This window comes from Elephas maximus, chromosome 3 (assembly GCF_024166365.1).
Source record: "Elephas maximus indicus isolate mEleMax1 chromosome 3, mEleMax1 primary haplotype, whole genome shotgun sequence".
Lineage (NCBI taxonomy): Eukaryota > Metazoa > Chordata > Mammalia > Proboscidea > Elephantidae > Elephas > Elephas maximus.
In genome coordinates, this window is record NC_064821.1 from 123611008 (window position 1) to 123627552 (window position 16545).

The window sequence follows — 16545 nt, forward strand, 5'->3', positions numbered from 1 at the left end:
TATTAGTTATATGAGCCTAGAAGTCCATTCACTTTTCTTGTATGGATTCAGCTCATGTGCCCAGGTATATGGTCATCGAGTGTGTAGTACGGACTCTGTCCTACAGTCTTAGGGGGCAGGGGTGATTGGTGTAGGTACAGGTATCTATTTGCAGCAGGGGGTCATGCTCTGAACAAGGCAGGGGGCTGACAACTGCCCCTGAGTGTCTGTGAGGAAAGCGCATTCCTGTACTCTAGAACACACAGATGGTTGGGTTCTGCAGACAGACCATGGGTACCCAATAGTTTTGGTTGTAAGGACTGGGAGGTATGAGCTATCCTCGGACCCCGTCACAGGTGGCTGGGTGATGAAGGTGGAGCCACCAGTCACTAGGCCTCTGTTGTGGGTAGGTGAGGACCCTGCTTAGTAGGTGAAGTAGTGTCAGACATCAAACACCCAACTCTCCACCGCAGAGCTGAAATGGTTGGAGTCTGCCAACAAGGGTCTATTCTCCTGAAATAGGCCCACATGTCCATGCAGAGGGAAAAGGTGTTCAAAGTCCATGGACCGTTTCTGCCTGGATAGGAACTGCTTCTGTCCTGAGCTTCCCAGGTTAGTGGAGCCAGCAGGTAATGTTTCCCCCCAGTTGTGAATTTATTCCTTCTCCAAGGCCAGGAGGATAGCTCAGTGCACTCAGCAGGGCCTATCTCAGACCCAGGGAAATGGACAGCCCCTGAAGCTGGTTTGGGAGCTGGGGGTACTGTAAAATATACACAAGTACTTAGCTTTTGCCAAGAGCATCATTCTTCCCTGTTTCCTTAGGTGTGAGTAGAGAGTGTGTCTGGCTCTCTTTCCCTGAGGAAACTGTGGCCAGAATGCTACCCAGCCCACCACAGTTGCTCTCGTGAATGGTGCCTGAGGGTTCCTGGAGATTCAGGTCTGGCAACTCCTCTCTGCTTCTGAACCGTCCCTCCCTCTTCCTACTGCTCAGTGTGTTTTCTAACTTTGCCTTTTAGGTTCAGGGCTCCTAGCTTGTCATAAATATAATCATTTCACTTGTTTTTTCAGGTCTTTGTTGTAAGAGGAAACCCTGGTGGCATAGTGGTTAAGTGCTATGGCTGCTAACCAAAGTGTCGGCAGTTCGAATCTACCAGGTGTTCCTTGGAAACTCTATGAGGCAGTTCTACTCTGTCCTGTAGATTCACTATGAGTCAGAATCAACTCGACAGCAGTGGGTTTTTTTGGTTTGGTTTTGTTGTAAGAGGGATCACCAGAAGCTTCTGACTACTCCGCCATCTTGGCCCCACATTTCTCCAAAATTCTTGATTTAAACATTGGTAAACCCTTTTGCCATAGCTTTGAGTACTGCTCCTCATTCTTTATGAGAATTAAATCATCCAACAAATACTTGATGATCATTTAGAAGCATCCCATTCCTTTTTTTTTCCAGTAGCCCTTTCAGCTGTTTCTTGTGTCTTAAAATGTGCAAATCCATAGTCCTCGGAACCATTTTCATCACAAACACCTTACATAAGAGGTATATCCTTTATATTCTGCTTTTCAAATTTGTCAATAGCTTCTTCCAGATGATGAGTTGTTCAGGTAGCATCCATTGTAACTCTTAGTAATTCAGTTTCTGCCTGTGAAATAACACTTCCATCAGATGGGTTTTGCTAACGTGTCCATTCAAACTGGGTTAACTGCTTATCTTCTCCATTCCTTGCCGTTAATGTTGCTTTGAGGTCATCCTGCTTTATTTTTACAATTGTTCCATAAGATCAACTACTTTGGCTTAAGTCTTTCAACCTCTGCTTGTCAATAATCCTGAAGTTTGACAAACTTATCAGCAAAGTTCTTCAGGCCCTGCTTTAAATTTGGGGTCTCTGTAGAGGCATACATGGTAATTTCATATTCCATTCACCAGTAGGTCTTCTTTTTCTGCAGTCTGGAAGTTTTCTGCACATAAGCAGTAGAGGTTTGGCACAACTCTCTAAAACTCTGCTCCACGTTTGTGACAGCATTTTGGGCTTGTCTGGTTTGAGTGTCTGGTTTTCCAGGCTGCACCTCAACATCCTGCCTCATGCATGGCCAAGGACTCTGGTTGAGGGCCCAGCAACAGAAGTGGGTGAGCTCTGGGGCACAAGCCACTGCTGACATTGCCTGGCTGTTTCTTCTCATTTTGAGTCATGCCACATCAGCAAATGAAGTTCCTGAGACCTTAATCCATCCACGTCATTAAGGTCAACTCTACTTTGAGGAGGCAGCTCTTCCCCAGTTGTATTTTGAGTGACTTCTAACCTGAGGGGGCCATCTTTGGCACTAAATCAATGTTCCACTGCTATTCATAAGGCTTTCACTGGCCAATTTTTTAGAAGAGATCACCAGATCCTTCTTCTTAATCTGGAAGCTCCACTGAAACCTGTTCACCGTGGGTAACCCTGCTGGTATTTGAAATACTAGTGGCAGAGCTTCCAGCAGACAAGCCACCTTAGTAGGAAAAACTGACAGACAAGCGGTGGATAATGACTTTAGTTAATAATTAATAGTCATTTGATAAATCTCCGTAAAGCCATTATGGTTTCCATGTTTCCTAGAAACTAAAAAGTGAATCCTGGCTGGGTAACATCCCTTTACAAGTCAGACTTTTTCCAATTCTTTGGTTGCAGCTGAATTGTCAGATGAAAGAGCATGAAAAAGTAATTTTTGATAATAGGTCATCATTTGATTTTTTTTTGACACCTAACTCGAAAGGAGATAAAAAATTGAGTAACACAGCTAGAATAGAACTCCATCCATTTACATTGACTGATACCTCAGCACTTGCACGCATTAAAAATTAAATAGGAATTGAACCAATGTTGAATCCTATTTCATTCCAGCATTAAATAATATTCATCTAAATTATGAATTAATGGAGAAAAATATCTATTGCATTAACAGGTACATGTCCAGTAATATTTCACTTGTATTCTTCAATAATTATTTATCAAAATTGAAAATATAACTATGTTGCTTTAATCAACCATGTACTACTAATCATAGTAAGGATAACACAATACAGAAAAAAAAAATTAACACTTAGAGATCCATGGTTACAAAAAAAATACATTTTTTCCTAATAAATTTCAGTTTTTATGTGTATATTTGTAGCAGAGAAGTATGATGGGATGATCAATAAAATACTTTCAAGCATAACATTACACTACATTAGAATAAAATTATGTGAGGGAAGTGGAATGGAAAAACTTCACAAGGAGAAAAAGTATTATGTAAAATGTCCAAATATCAAAGAAGAGCATTTTCATGCATCTTTTAAATAGATGATGTAAATATCAAAACACATTTAGATTCCATTGTATTTATTTAAAACAGTAAAGATACATTTGATATTTATATATATCAATATTTATATTATACTGGAGGTCATGTATTTGCTACTATTTAAACTTACATTGGAAAATTCTAGATGACAACCTAAGAATATGTAAAGGAATACATAGTTTTTCAAAATTATTTTGGAGACACATGAGCAAGGTAATTTGAGGACCCCTGCATACAAAGATCAGCAAATAGTCAATTGAGAATATATAATTCAGGTTTTTTTTTAATTGTTGTAAAAATATATATAACACACCATTTGCCATTTTGACACTCTTCAAGTTTACAATTCAGTGACACTGATTACATCAATCATGTTGTGCAACCATCACCAATATTCGTTTTCAAATTTTCCACCACCGTAAACAGAAACTTAATGCCTCCTAAACAATGATATACCCTTTCCCCCTTCTTCCTACCCCTGATAATCACTGTTAAACACTTGCCTATTCTAGGTATTGCATAATGAAAAAAAAAAATCCCCACAACTGGACCAATAAGCAATATCATGATAAATGAATAAAATATTGAAGTTCCCAAGGATTTCATTTTATTTGGACCCACAATCAATACAGATGGAAGCAGTAGTCAGGAAACCAAACAATGTATTGCACTGGGCAAATTTGCTGCAAATGACCTCTTTAAAGTGTTAAAAAGCAAAGATGTCACTTCAAGGTTAAGGTGAGCCTGACCCAAGCCATGGTGTTTTCAATAACCACAAGCACGTGAAACCTGGATAATGAATAAGGAAGACTGAAGAATTGATGCCTTTGAATTATGCCTTTGGAGAAGAATATTGAATATACCATGCACTGCCAGAAGAAACCCCCACATGTCTGTCAGTTTGTCGTACTGTGGGGGCTTGAGTGTTGCTGTGATGCTGGAAGCTATGCCACCAATATTCAGATACCAGCAGGGTCTACCATGGAGGACAGGTTTCAGCTGAGCTTCCAGACTAAGACAGACTAGGAAGAAAGACCCATTAGCCAGTGAAAACCTCATGAAAAGCATTAGCCAGTGAAAACCTTATGAATAGCAGCAGGACATTGTCTGAAATACTGCTGGAAGATGAGCCCCCCCAGGTTGGAAGACACTCAAATGATGACTGGGAAAGTGCTGCCTCCTCAAAGTGGAGTCAACCTTAATGACGGGGATGGATTAACGCTTTCAGGACTTTCATTCACTGATGTGGCATGGCTCAAAATGAGAAGAAACAGCTAAAAACATCCATTAATAGTCAGAACCTGGGATGTACGAAGTATGAATCTAGGAAAATCGGAAACCATCAAAAATGAAATGGAATGCATAAACATCAATATTCTAGGCATTAGTGAGCTGAAATGGACTGATATTGGCCATTTTGAATCAGACAATCGTATAGTCTACTATACTGGGAATGACAACTTGAAGAGGAATGGTGTTGCATTCATCGTCAACATGAACATTTCAAGATCTATCCTGAAGTACAATTCTGTCAGTGATAGGATTATATCCATATGCCTACAAGGAAGACCAGTTAATACGACTGTTATTCAAATTTACGCACCAACCACCAGGGCCAAATATGAAGAAAATGAAGATTTTTATCAGCTGCTGCACTCTGAAATTGATCGAACATGCAATCAAGGTGCATTGATAATTACTGGCGTTTGGAATGCGAAAGTTGGAAACGAAGAAGGATCCATAGTTGGAAAATATGGCCTCGGTGATAGAAACAATGCTGGAGATGGAATGATAGAATTTTGCAAGACCAAGGACTTCTTCATTGCAAATACCTTCTTTCACCAACATAAACGGTTACTGTACACATGGACCTCGCCAGATGGAATACACAGAAATCAAATTGACTACATCTGTGGAAAGAGACAATGGAAAAGCTCAATATCATCAGTCAGAACAAGGAAAGGGGCCAACTGTGAAACAGACCATCAATTGCTCATATGCAAGTTCAAGCTGAAACTGAAGAAAATCAGAGCAAGTCCACCAGAGCCAAAATATGACCTTGAGTAAAACGCCTGAATTTAAAGATCATCTGAAAAATAGACTTGACGCATTGAACACTAGTGACCGAAGACCAGACAAGTTATGGAATGACATCAAGGACATCATACATGAAGAAAGCAAGAGGTCATTGAAAAGACAGGAAAGAAAGAAAAGACCAAGATGAATGTCAGAGGAGATGCTGAAACTTGCTCTCGAAAGTCGAACAGCTAAAGCAAAAGGAAGAACTGATGACATAAAAGAACGGAACGGAAGATTTCAAAGGGCATCTCGAGAAGACAAAGTAGAGTATTATAATGACATGTGCGAAGAGCTGGAGATGGAAAACCAAAAGGGAAGAACACACTCAGGGTTTCTCAAGCTGAAAGAACTGAAGTAAAAATTCAATCCTCGAGTTGCAATAGTGGAGGATTCCATGGGGAAAATACTAAATGATGAAGGAAGCATCAAAAGAAACTGGAAGGAATACACACAGTCATTATACCCAAAAGAATTAGTCAATGTTCAACCATTTCAAGAGGTGGCATATGATCTGGAACCGATGGTACTGAAGGAAGAAGTCCAAGCTGCTCTGAAGGCATTGGCGAAAAACAAGGCTCCAGGAATTGATGGAATATCAATTGAGATGTTTTAACAAACAGATGCGGCGCTGGAAGTGCTCACTCATCTATGCCAAGAAATATGGAAGACAGCTTCCTGACCAACTGACTGGAACAGATCCATATTTATGCCTATTCCCAAGAGCGTGATCCAACTGAATGTGGAAATTATAGAAGAATATCATTAATATCACATGCAAGCAAAATTTTGCCGAAGATCATTCAAAAATTGCTGCAGCAGTATATCGACAGGGAACTGCCAGAAATTCAGGCTGGATTCAGAAGAAGACATGGAAACAGAGATATCATTGCTGATGTGAGATGGATCCTGGCTGAAAGCAGAGAGTACCAGAAGGATGTTTACCTGTGTTTTATTGACTATGCAAAGGCATTTGCCTGTGTGGATCATAATAAATTATGGATAGCATTGCCAAGGATGGGAATTCCAGAACTCTTAATTGTGCTCATGAGAAAACTGTACATAGATCAAGAGGCAGTTGTTCAGACAGAACAAGGGGATACTGATTGGTTTAAGTCAGGAAAGGTGTGCGTCAGGGTTGTATTCTTTCACCGTACCTATTCAATCTGTATGCTGAGCAAATAATCCAAGAAGCTGGACTATATGAAGAAGAACGGGCATCAGGATTGGAGGAAGACTCATTAACAAGCTGTGTTATGCAGATGACACAATCTTGCTTGCTGAAAGTGAAGAGGACTTGAAGTACTTAATAATGAAGATCAGAGACCACAGCCTTCAGTATGGATTACACCTCAACATAAAGAAAACAAAAATCCTCACAACTGGACCAATGAGCAACATCATGATAAGTGGGCGGAGAAAAAATTGAAGTTGTCAAGGATTTCATTTTACTTGGATCCACAATCAACAGCCATGGAAGCAGCAGTCAAGAAATCAAAAGACGCATTGCATTGGGTAAATCTGCTGCAAAAAAAAAAAAAAAAACAAAGGACCTCTTTAAAGTGTTGAAAAGCAAAGATGTCACACGTATATGATGCAATTGAAAATACCACACCTTGAAGACTAAGGCGTGCCTGGTCCAAGCTGTGGTATTTTCAATTGCATCATATACGTGTGAAAGCTGGACAATGAATAAGGGAAACCAAAGAAGAATTGATGCCTTTACAATTGTGGTGTTGGCAAAGAATATTGAATACACCATAGACTTCCAAAAGAACGAACAAATCTGTCTTAAAAAAAGTAAAACTAGAATGCTCCTTTTAAGTAAGGATGGCGAGACTACGTCTTACATACTTTGGACAATGTAGTTGTCAAGAAGGATCAGTCCCTGGAGAAGGACATCATGCTTGGCAGAGTACAGGGTCAGCGGAAAAGAGGAAGACCCTCAATGAGACGGATTGACACTGTGGCTGCAACAATGAGCTCAAGCATAACAACTATTGTAAGGATGGCTCAGGACCGGTCAGTACTTCGTTCTGTTGTGCATAGAGTCGGTAAGAGTTGGAACTGACTCAATGGCACCTAAAAACAACTAACAACAAGCCAGAAGAAAGAACACATCTGTCTCGGAAGAAGTACAGCCAAAGTGCTCCTTGGAAGTGAGACTTTGTCTTACGTAATTTGAACATGTTATCAGGAAGGACCAGTCCATGGAGAAGGACTTCATGTTTGGTAAAGTACGTCAGTGGAAAAGAGGAAGACCCTCATTGAAATGGACTGACGCAGTGGCTGCAACGATGAGCTCAAGCATGGCAACGATTGTGAGGTTGGTACGGGACTGGGCAGTGCTTCGTTCTGTTATACATAGGGTGGCTATGACTTGGAACTGACTCAACAGCACCTAACAACAACAGGTATTTCATGTAAGTGAGATCACACAATATTTGTCCCTTTGTCCCTTACATCATTCAACAGTATGTTGTTATTGTTGTTTATTTATTTATTGGTTTACATTTTTTTAATTATACTTTAGATGAAGGTTTACAGAACAAACTAGCTCCTCACTAAACAGTTAGTACACATATTGTTTTATGTCATTGGTTAACAACCCCACGACAGGTCAACACTTTCCCTTCTAGACCTTGGGTTCCCTATTACCAGCTTTCCTGTCCAGTCCTGCCTTCTAGTCCTTTCCCCTGGGCTGGTGTGCTCCTTTAGTCTCATTTTGTTTTATGGGCCTGTCTAATGTTTGGCTGAAGAGTGAACTTCATGAGTGACTTCATCACTGAGCTAAAAGAGTGTACAGAGGTGTTTGGCTGAAGAGTGAACCTCAGGAGTGACTTCATCACTGAGCTAAAAGAGCGTACAGAGGCCATACTCTCAGGTTTCTCCAGTCTCTGTCAGGCCATTAAGTCTGGTCTTTTTTTGTGGGTTAGAATTTTGTTCTACATTTTTCTTTAGCTCTGTCTGGGACCCTCTACTGTGAACCCTGTCAGAGAAATCAGTGGTGGTAGCTGGGCACCATGTAGTTGTACCGGACTCAGTCTGATAGAGGTCATGGTAGTTGTGGTCCATTAGTTCTTTGGACTAAACCTTTCCCTTGTATCTTTAATTTTCTTCATTCTTCCTTGTTCCCAAAGGGTTGAGGTCTGTGGAGTATCTTGGATGGCCATTCACAGCCCTTTAAGACTCCAGGTGCTACTCACCAATGTAGAATGTAGAACGTTTTCTTTCTTTTTTCTTTAATTGAACTTTAGATGAAGGTTTACAGAACAAACTAGTTTCTCATCCAACAGTACACACATTGTTGTATAACACTGGTTAACAACCCCACAAAATGTCAATACTCTCCCTTCTCAACTCTGGGTTCCCTTTTAACCGATGTGCTGTTCCCTCCTACCTTCCAGTCCCTGACCCAGGGCTGGTGGACCCCTTTAGTCTTGTTTTGTTCCATGGGACTGTTCAATCTTTGGCTGAAGGATGAACCTCAGGAGTAGCCTCATTACTGAGCTGAATGGGTGTCTGGGGGCCATACTCTCAGGGTTTCTCCAGTCTCTGTCAGGCCAGCAAGTCTGGTCTTCCTTTTTGAGTTGGAATTTTGTTCTACATTTTTCTCCAGCTCTGTCTGGGACCCTCTACTGTGGCCCTTGTCAGAGCAGTCAGTGGTGTCAGCTGGGCACCATGTAGTTGTACTGGGCTCAGTCTGTTGGAGGCTGTGGTAGATGTGGCCTATTAGTCCTTTGGACTAATCTTTCCCTTATGTCTTTAGTTTTCTTCATTCTTCCTTGCTCCCAAAGAGTGGAAGCCAGTGGAGTATCCTAGATGGCCACTCACAGGCTTTTAAGACCCCAGACACTACTCACCGAAGTAAAATGTAGAACATATTCTTTATAAACTCTGTATGCCAATTGAGCTAGTGGTTCCCCGAGACCATGGTCCCCACAGCCCCCAGCCTAGCAATTTGGTCCCTCAGGTCCATGTGTCTATGGAGCTACCATGAGCTTGCCTTGTACAGGTCGTACTGGCTTCCCCAGTATTGTGTACTGTCTTACCCTTCACTAAAGTTACCACTTATCTATTATTTTTCCATCCCCACCCCTCCCCTCCCTCGTAAGCACCAAATATTGTTTCTTTTTGTATGTAAAACTTTTCATGAATTTTTACAGTATTGGCCTCATACAATATTTATCCTTTTGTGACTGACTTACTTCACTCAGCATAATGTCCTCCAAGTACATCCATGTTATAAGATGCTTCACAGATTCATCGTTGTTCTTTAGCACTGTGTAATACTCCATTGTGACAACATGGTGTTTTTAAGGTTCACCCATGTAGTGGCGTGTATCAGAACTTCATTTCTCCTTATTGTTGAATAATATTCCATTGTATCTATATACCACCTTTTGTTTATCCATTCATCTGTTGATGCACATTAGGTTGTTTTCACCTTTTGACTATTGTGCCTAGTACTGCAATGAACATTGTACATATGTGTCTGTTTGCAGTACTGCTTTCAAGTGTAACCATTACTTTTCTATGCCCAGATTGAAAGACCATAGACATTTAGTTCTAAATAGGACTTTCCAAGGCTACAGAGTTCGTAGGTTGCTGATGTTCATGCCTGAATCTGTAGCCCCTAGACATAACTTCAGTTTGTAAAAGCCATGATTATTGAGGGCAGATAAAAAGCTTTTTGCCATATATACAGCTGTGGGGGGAAAAACAAAATTAATCTTACAAATATTATTGAAATGCGAATGTCAACATATTCTCAGTTGGGTATGACAATTCACAAACTTGTGTTCAGGCACCAAGGGTGCCCCGAGCATTTGAAAAGCAAAACCTCAACTCTAAAAGACAAAACAAAAAATGCAAGCAGTTTTGCCCTGTTTTTGCAAATGTGCTTAGCACATGTGCTATCAAATCCTTGTTCACAGAAGAAGCCACCTTGAGTCATTCTTCTTAGATGAGCTGCCAGTGTTCTCTGATTTTATACCAATGAGTAGCTATATACTTGAAACTCCTGTTATACAGTATTTTCTCCATTTCCTGCTTCCAGCCTCATACACTTGTGCTCTAAAATTGATTCGAAAACATACCCATGAAAAGTGCATTCTATGCCAACACAGGCTTCCTAAAAAAGCAAGCAACCTCCTCGGTTGGTTCTGCAATTGTGCATGGTCATTCCATAAGTAGACTACTGTCCACAGAAGAGAGCTTGACATTTATACTCTTGCAAGGTTGGTGAGGCCACAATTTGTCAAAAGGGCTTCATCAACTGGGGGATTCAGAGGTGCCCGAATCCACATTAAGGTGTCTCTTGGTTTCATACCTAGAGTTGGTTCTTTATTTTCCTAAAATAGCCAAGAAGAGAGACAGAAGGCTGGGCAGTAGGAATCCACACCGAGGCTGAGTTATTTTGTGAGAATGATAGATAAGCTTAGAGCCAAAACTTTGGATTTGGATCTGTCCTGTTATATGCCAGTGGTGTGGTGGTTAAGAACTACGGCTGCTAGCCAAAAGGTCAGCAGTTTGAATTCACCAGGCTCTCCTTGGAAATCCTATGGGGAAGTTCTGCTCTGTCCATACTATAGGTAGCTATGAGTCATAATTGACTCAACAGCAACAGGTTTTTTGGTTTGTTATGTGCTTATCTGGAAAGAGTTTTCTAAAAGTATCATTGTTAACATATTCATTTTCCCAATGTTGTTGAACATAGGCTTTAATATATAGAATTAATATAATTTTAGTTCCTGTAGCACTGTTGCTTTCAATAACCTCTATATTTGAGTAGCATGTTTCAGTAGACATTCATCAGTGCTGTCCTCATTGTTGTTGTTGGGTGCCATTGAGTCAGTTCTGACTCATAACGACCCTAACTACAACAGAACAAAACACTGCCCAGTCCTGTGCCAGCCTCACAATCATTGCTATGCTTGTGCCCATTGTTACAGCCACTGTGTCAGTCCATCTCACTGAGGGTCTCTTTGGTTGACCATTTACTTTACTGAGCATGAAGTCCTTCTCTAGGAACTGGTCCCTCCTGATAACATGTCCAAAGTATGTGAGATGAAGTCTTGCCAGCCTTGCTTTTAAGGAGCATTCTGGCTATACTTCTTCCAAGATAGACGTGTTCTCTCTTCTGGCAGTCCATGGTATATCAACTATTCTTTGCCAACACCACAATTCAAATGTGTCAATTCTTCTTTGGTCTTCCTTATTCATTGTCCAGCTTTAGCATGCATATGATGCGATTGAAGATAACATGGCTTGAGTCAGGCACACCTTAGCTCTCAAAGTAACTTCTTTACATTTTAACACTAATTTAAAGAGTTTTTTGTAGCAGATTTGCTCAGTGCAATACATTGTTTGACTCTTGACTGCTGCTCATGGGCATTGATTGTGGACTCAAATGAAATGAAATCTTGACAACTTCAATATTTTCACTGTTTATCATGACGTTGCTTCTTGATCCAGTTGTGAGGATTTTTGTTTTCTTTTTGTTGAGGTGCAATCCATACTGAAGGCTGTAGTCTCTGATCTTCATCAGTAAGTGCTTCAAGTCCTCTTCACTTTCAGCAAGCAAGGCTGTGTCATCTGCATAGCGCATGCTGTTAATGAGCCTTCAACCAATCCTGATGCCACATTCTTCTTCATATAGTCCAGGTTCTCAGACTATTTGCTCATCGTACAGATGACATAATTACGGTAAAAGGATAGAACCCTGACACACACCTTTCCTGATTTTAAATGATGCCATATCCCCTTGTTCTGTTTGAACGACTGCCTCTTGATCTATGTATAGGTTCCTCCTGAGCACAATTAAGTGTTCTGGAATTCCCATTCTTGGCAATGTTATCCATAATCTGTTATGATTCACACAGTCAAATGCCTTTGCATAGTCAATAAAACACAGGTAAATCACTTTCTGATATTCTGTGCTTTCAGGCAAGATCCATTTGACTTCAACAATGATATCCCTCATTCCATGTCCTCTTCTGAATCCAGCTTGCATTTCTGGCAATTCCCTATCGATGTACTGCTGCAACTGCTTTTGAATTATTTTCAGCAAAATTTAACTTGTATGTAATATTAATTACATTGTTCGATAATTTCCACTCTCCTCATTAGAGAGCCAAATAAGGCAGCATTTTCAGCCCTTAGAGGATAAAGAGAACTCAGTGCTTTTTACATATGTATATTAATGGTTTTGAAGTTACATTAATAGAACTCCTCCTTCAATTTGCAGAACCTCTTAATGGCCCCCCAAACATCATAAAGATGGTGCAGAACCAGGCAACGTTTTGTTCTGTTATACATAAGTTTGCCATGAATTGAAGCTGATTAGGCAGCAACCAACAACAATAAATTCATGGCCTCTTCAGGTATCCCTCCCTGTAAATATTTTATTAGCCTAATCAGAGCATTCACACACATCCTTAGCTGGAATGTATTTGAAGGCCAGAAATTCAGAACTATTAAGAGTCTGCCTGCAATACTGCAAAGTGATAGAAATCCTCTGAAAGACTCAGGCAGTTTGGTCTTATTTAGTGAGGGATGGTCAGATGCACCAAATAATCCCCTCTTCAGGTGACTGTTAAATAGCAGTGGATTGTATCCCTGGGGGTCCACACCACCATTGCCCTTTATCCTATCAGGAGAACCAGTCATAATCATAGATCCTTGACATTCACTATCTTGACCACTTCGAGGCTCTAGAAGCAAACAGTTTAAGCTGTTCATTCACAGTGAAGAGTTCTAAGGTGCTTGAAACTTGTTTTCAGGAAAAAGATATGTTATGGGCATTGATGTCTACATCAATGAAGAGGAGTGTGTGGCTGCGGAGGTCAGAGCAGTTAATAGCCTGCTCAGTTAGGAGGGGAAGGGAGACTAAATTAGAGAGCACTTAATATTGACACCACTGAAGGTGGTATGGGATCTGATAGGTCTAGAAGTCAGGGAAAACCTTGTGTCACTACTGACAAACTCCCTAAATCCTTATACTCTCTTCACAGAGTGTCTCTTCCACCTTACGTCTTGGCTGCACTCTGGTTCTTCTGCCAGTTCAAGACTGTCCCTCTAGCCCTTATCAATGGGGCTGTTATTCTCCTACAGTGTGCACACCACAGATCAAGGTTGGAAAGTGTGTTAGAGTTCCCCAGGCACTCCTCTGAACAAACACAAGGATGACCAAACCAACATCAAACCCATTGTGATTGAGTTGATTCCTTGTGTTACAGAGTAGAACTGCTCTATAGGGTTTTCTTGGTTGTAATCTTAATGGAAGTAGATCTCCAGGCCTTTCTTTTGCATTTCCTCTGCAGGGGGAGGGGGGGAGATCATAACTTCAACCTTTAGATTAGCAGCTAAGTGTAAATCTTTTGTGCCACTCAAGGACCTTACACTAGGATACCCTTTTTGTAAAGGGTATCCACTCTTTTGAGTGGTGGCCACCATCAAAATCTACCCCTTTGAACCTGGTGATAGTGGTTCATGGAGCCTTAATGTCATTCTGACTTCTATTACTCTCCACTCCAATTCCTGCCATAATCATATGGTATTTCAGGACCCAGAAGGATAATCTATCTTCAGCGTTATGGGTTGATTTATTTTCCCAAAAAGATACGTAGAAGTCCTAACCCGCAGAACCTGTGGATGTGACCTTATTTGGAAATAGTGTCTTTGCAGATGTAATTAGTTAGTCACACTGGAGTAGGGTGGGCCCTAATGTGATGACTGGTGTCCTTTTAAGAAAAGAAGAACAGACAACAGAGACAGAGAGACACAAAGGGAAAATGCCACGTGATGATGGAGGCAGATATTGGAGTGACTTGGATAAGGCCCAAAAAGCGGTTCGAACCCATCAGCCACTCCACTGGAAAAAGATGTGGCAGTCTGTAAATATTGCAGCCTTGGAAACCCTACAAGGCAATTCTACTCTGTCCTATAGAGCTGCTATGAGTCGGAATCAACTCCATGGCAATCTGAAAAACCTGTTGCTGTCAAGTCAATCCCAACTCATAGAGAAATTATGAGACGGAGTAGAACTGCTCCATTGGGTTTCCAAGGCTGTAATCTTTACAGGAGCACACTGCCACATCTTTCTTCTGTGGAGCAGCTGGTGGGTTCAAACCACTGACCTTTTGGTTAGCAGCTGAGCACTTAACCACTGCACCACCAGGGCTGCTTATTGTAACTCTAAGCAGTGGCTATTCTTTCTTTTATATAATTTATTTTATGTTTTTGTTGTTATTTAGAATATACACAGTAGAATATATACCAATTCAACAATTTCTACAAGTACAATTCAACGACATTGATTACATTCTTCAAGTTGTACAATCACTCTCACTGTCCTTTTCTGAGTTGTTCTTACCCCATTAACATTAATTCACTGCCTGGTAAATTTTCTACCTAATCTTTTGAGTTGTTGTCAGTTTGGTGCTATATAGATAGATCTTAAAAAATAAAGTGCTCAAGGCAGACATTCTTTGCTAGTTAATCTAAACTATTGTTTGTTTTAAAGAAGACTTCAGGGGATATTTTTGGTTTAAGATTTAAAGACTATCTCAGGGAAATAGTTTCAGGGGTTAATCCAGCCTCTATGGCTCCAGAAAAGATGGATTCCATGAGAATTTGTAATTCTGTTCCACATTTCCCCCCCCTTTTGGTCAGCATTCTTCTATAGAATGCTTCATCAAAATGTTCAGTAATGGTAACCAGGCACCATTCAGTTCTTCTTGTCTCATGGCAAAGGAGGTGGTTGTTCCTGGAGACAACCACACATTCCATATCCTCCTCCTATTCCTGGCTCTCCTTCTTCCTCTATTGCTCCAGGTGAATAGAGACCAGCATTAGATGGCCGCTTGCAAGTTTTTAAACCCTAGGCACTACAGAACAAACTAGGAGGAAGAACAGAATCCATAAACAGATTATTAGGGCAATTAACTGAGTTGTCCCATGAAATCATGACCCTAAACCTCCAAACCAAAGAACCAAATTCCATAAAGTGTTTGGTTGTACATGAGGTGGCTATTCTTATACCATTTTACAATGGGGAAACTGAGATTCAGAGAGATGAAGCATACGACTAGTGAGTGGCAGATTCAGAGAAATGACCAAGGTTACTTGGCTAATGAGTGGCAGAATTAAGATTTGAATCTCCATTTGTTTCGTTCCAGAGCACACATTCTTTTTGCTACAAACACATGATGAAGGTGTGGTTCATTTTGAAAGGATGTTCTGTGTTCTAAATCATAATGATATGAAGTGGAAAAAAGACCCTGAGAAGGAAGTTAGCACATTAAATGTCTGGCTCATCACCACACCCCAGAGCAAGTGCAACATTTAATCATCACTTGCATTTCTAGATCTTTTACCCAGGACAGTCCTATGGACGTGGACACTCAGAAATACTTAACTGACTGGCTGCATCTGACTTACTGCAAAACATAACTTATTCATAGAGCAAAGAATGGCACAGAGAAACTGCCATTCACATTCTGGTAGGAGCCCTGGTTGCACAATGGTTGAGTACTCAGTTGGTAACTGAAAGGTTTAAAGATTATCTCAGGGCAAAACTTTCAAGGTTTCATCTAGCCTCACCCACCTAGTGCTTCGGGAGAGAAAAGACCTGATGATTTGCTTCCATAAAGATTACAGCCCAGGAAACTCTATGCAACAGTTCTATTCTGTCACATTGGGACACTGTGAGTCAAAAACCAACTCAATTGCACCTAACAACAACAACAAGGAAACTGAAGATATTTCAGAAAAGGAGTGCCTACAGACACTGTTTCATGTTCTGTTTAGTCAGGGATGGGCTTTTTCCATGATTTGTGGATTTATTTATAGAGAAATCTTAAAAAGTATATAAAATAAAAGTTATCTACTTAATTAAACAGTGACAAACTTAATTACCTATTTTAAAAAGAATAGAAATAAATGGATTCAGGACTGTTCCAGAAAATAGAAAAAATGTGATTACACTTTAAGAACCAACACAGTATAGTCACCATAAGTATTTGCATAGATCAAATATAGGCATAGTTCAAAACAAAATTTCTGTGACTTAAATTAGCATCTGTCGTTATGGCAGCTGCAAGCCATTCCCAAAGTTTCTCATCATCATGCAGGACTTTAGCCAGCCCATTAGTCAGCATCAAGCAA

At 40.5% G+C, this 16545-nt stretch overlaps 1 pseudogene; it reads right to left on the minus strand.

The window, feature by feature from the left end:
- Nucleotides 1-1505: 1505 nt before the first annotated feature.
- On the minus strand, nucleotides 1506-2061 carry LOC126071344 (CBY1-interacting BAR domain-containing protein 1-like; annotated as a pseudogene).
- Nucleotides 2062-16545: the final 14484 nt, after the last annotated feature.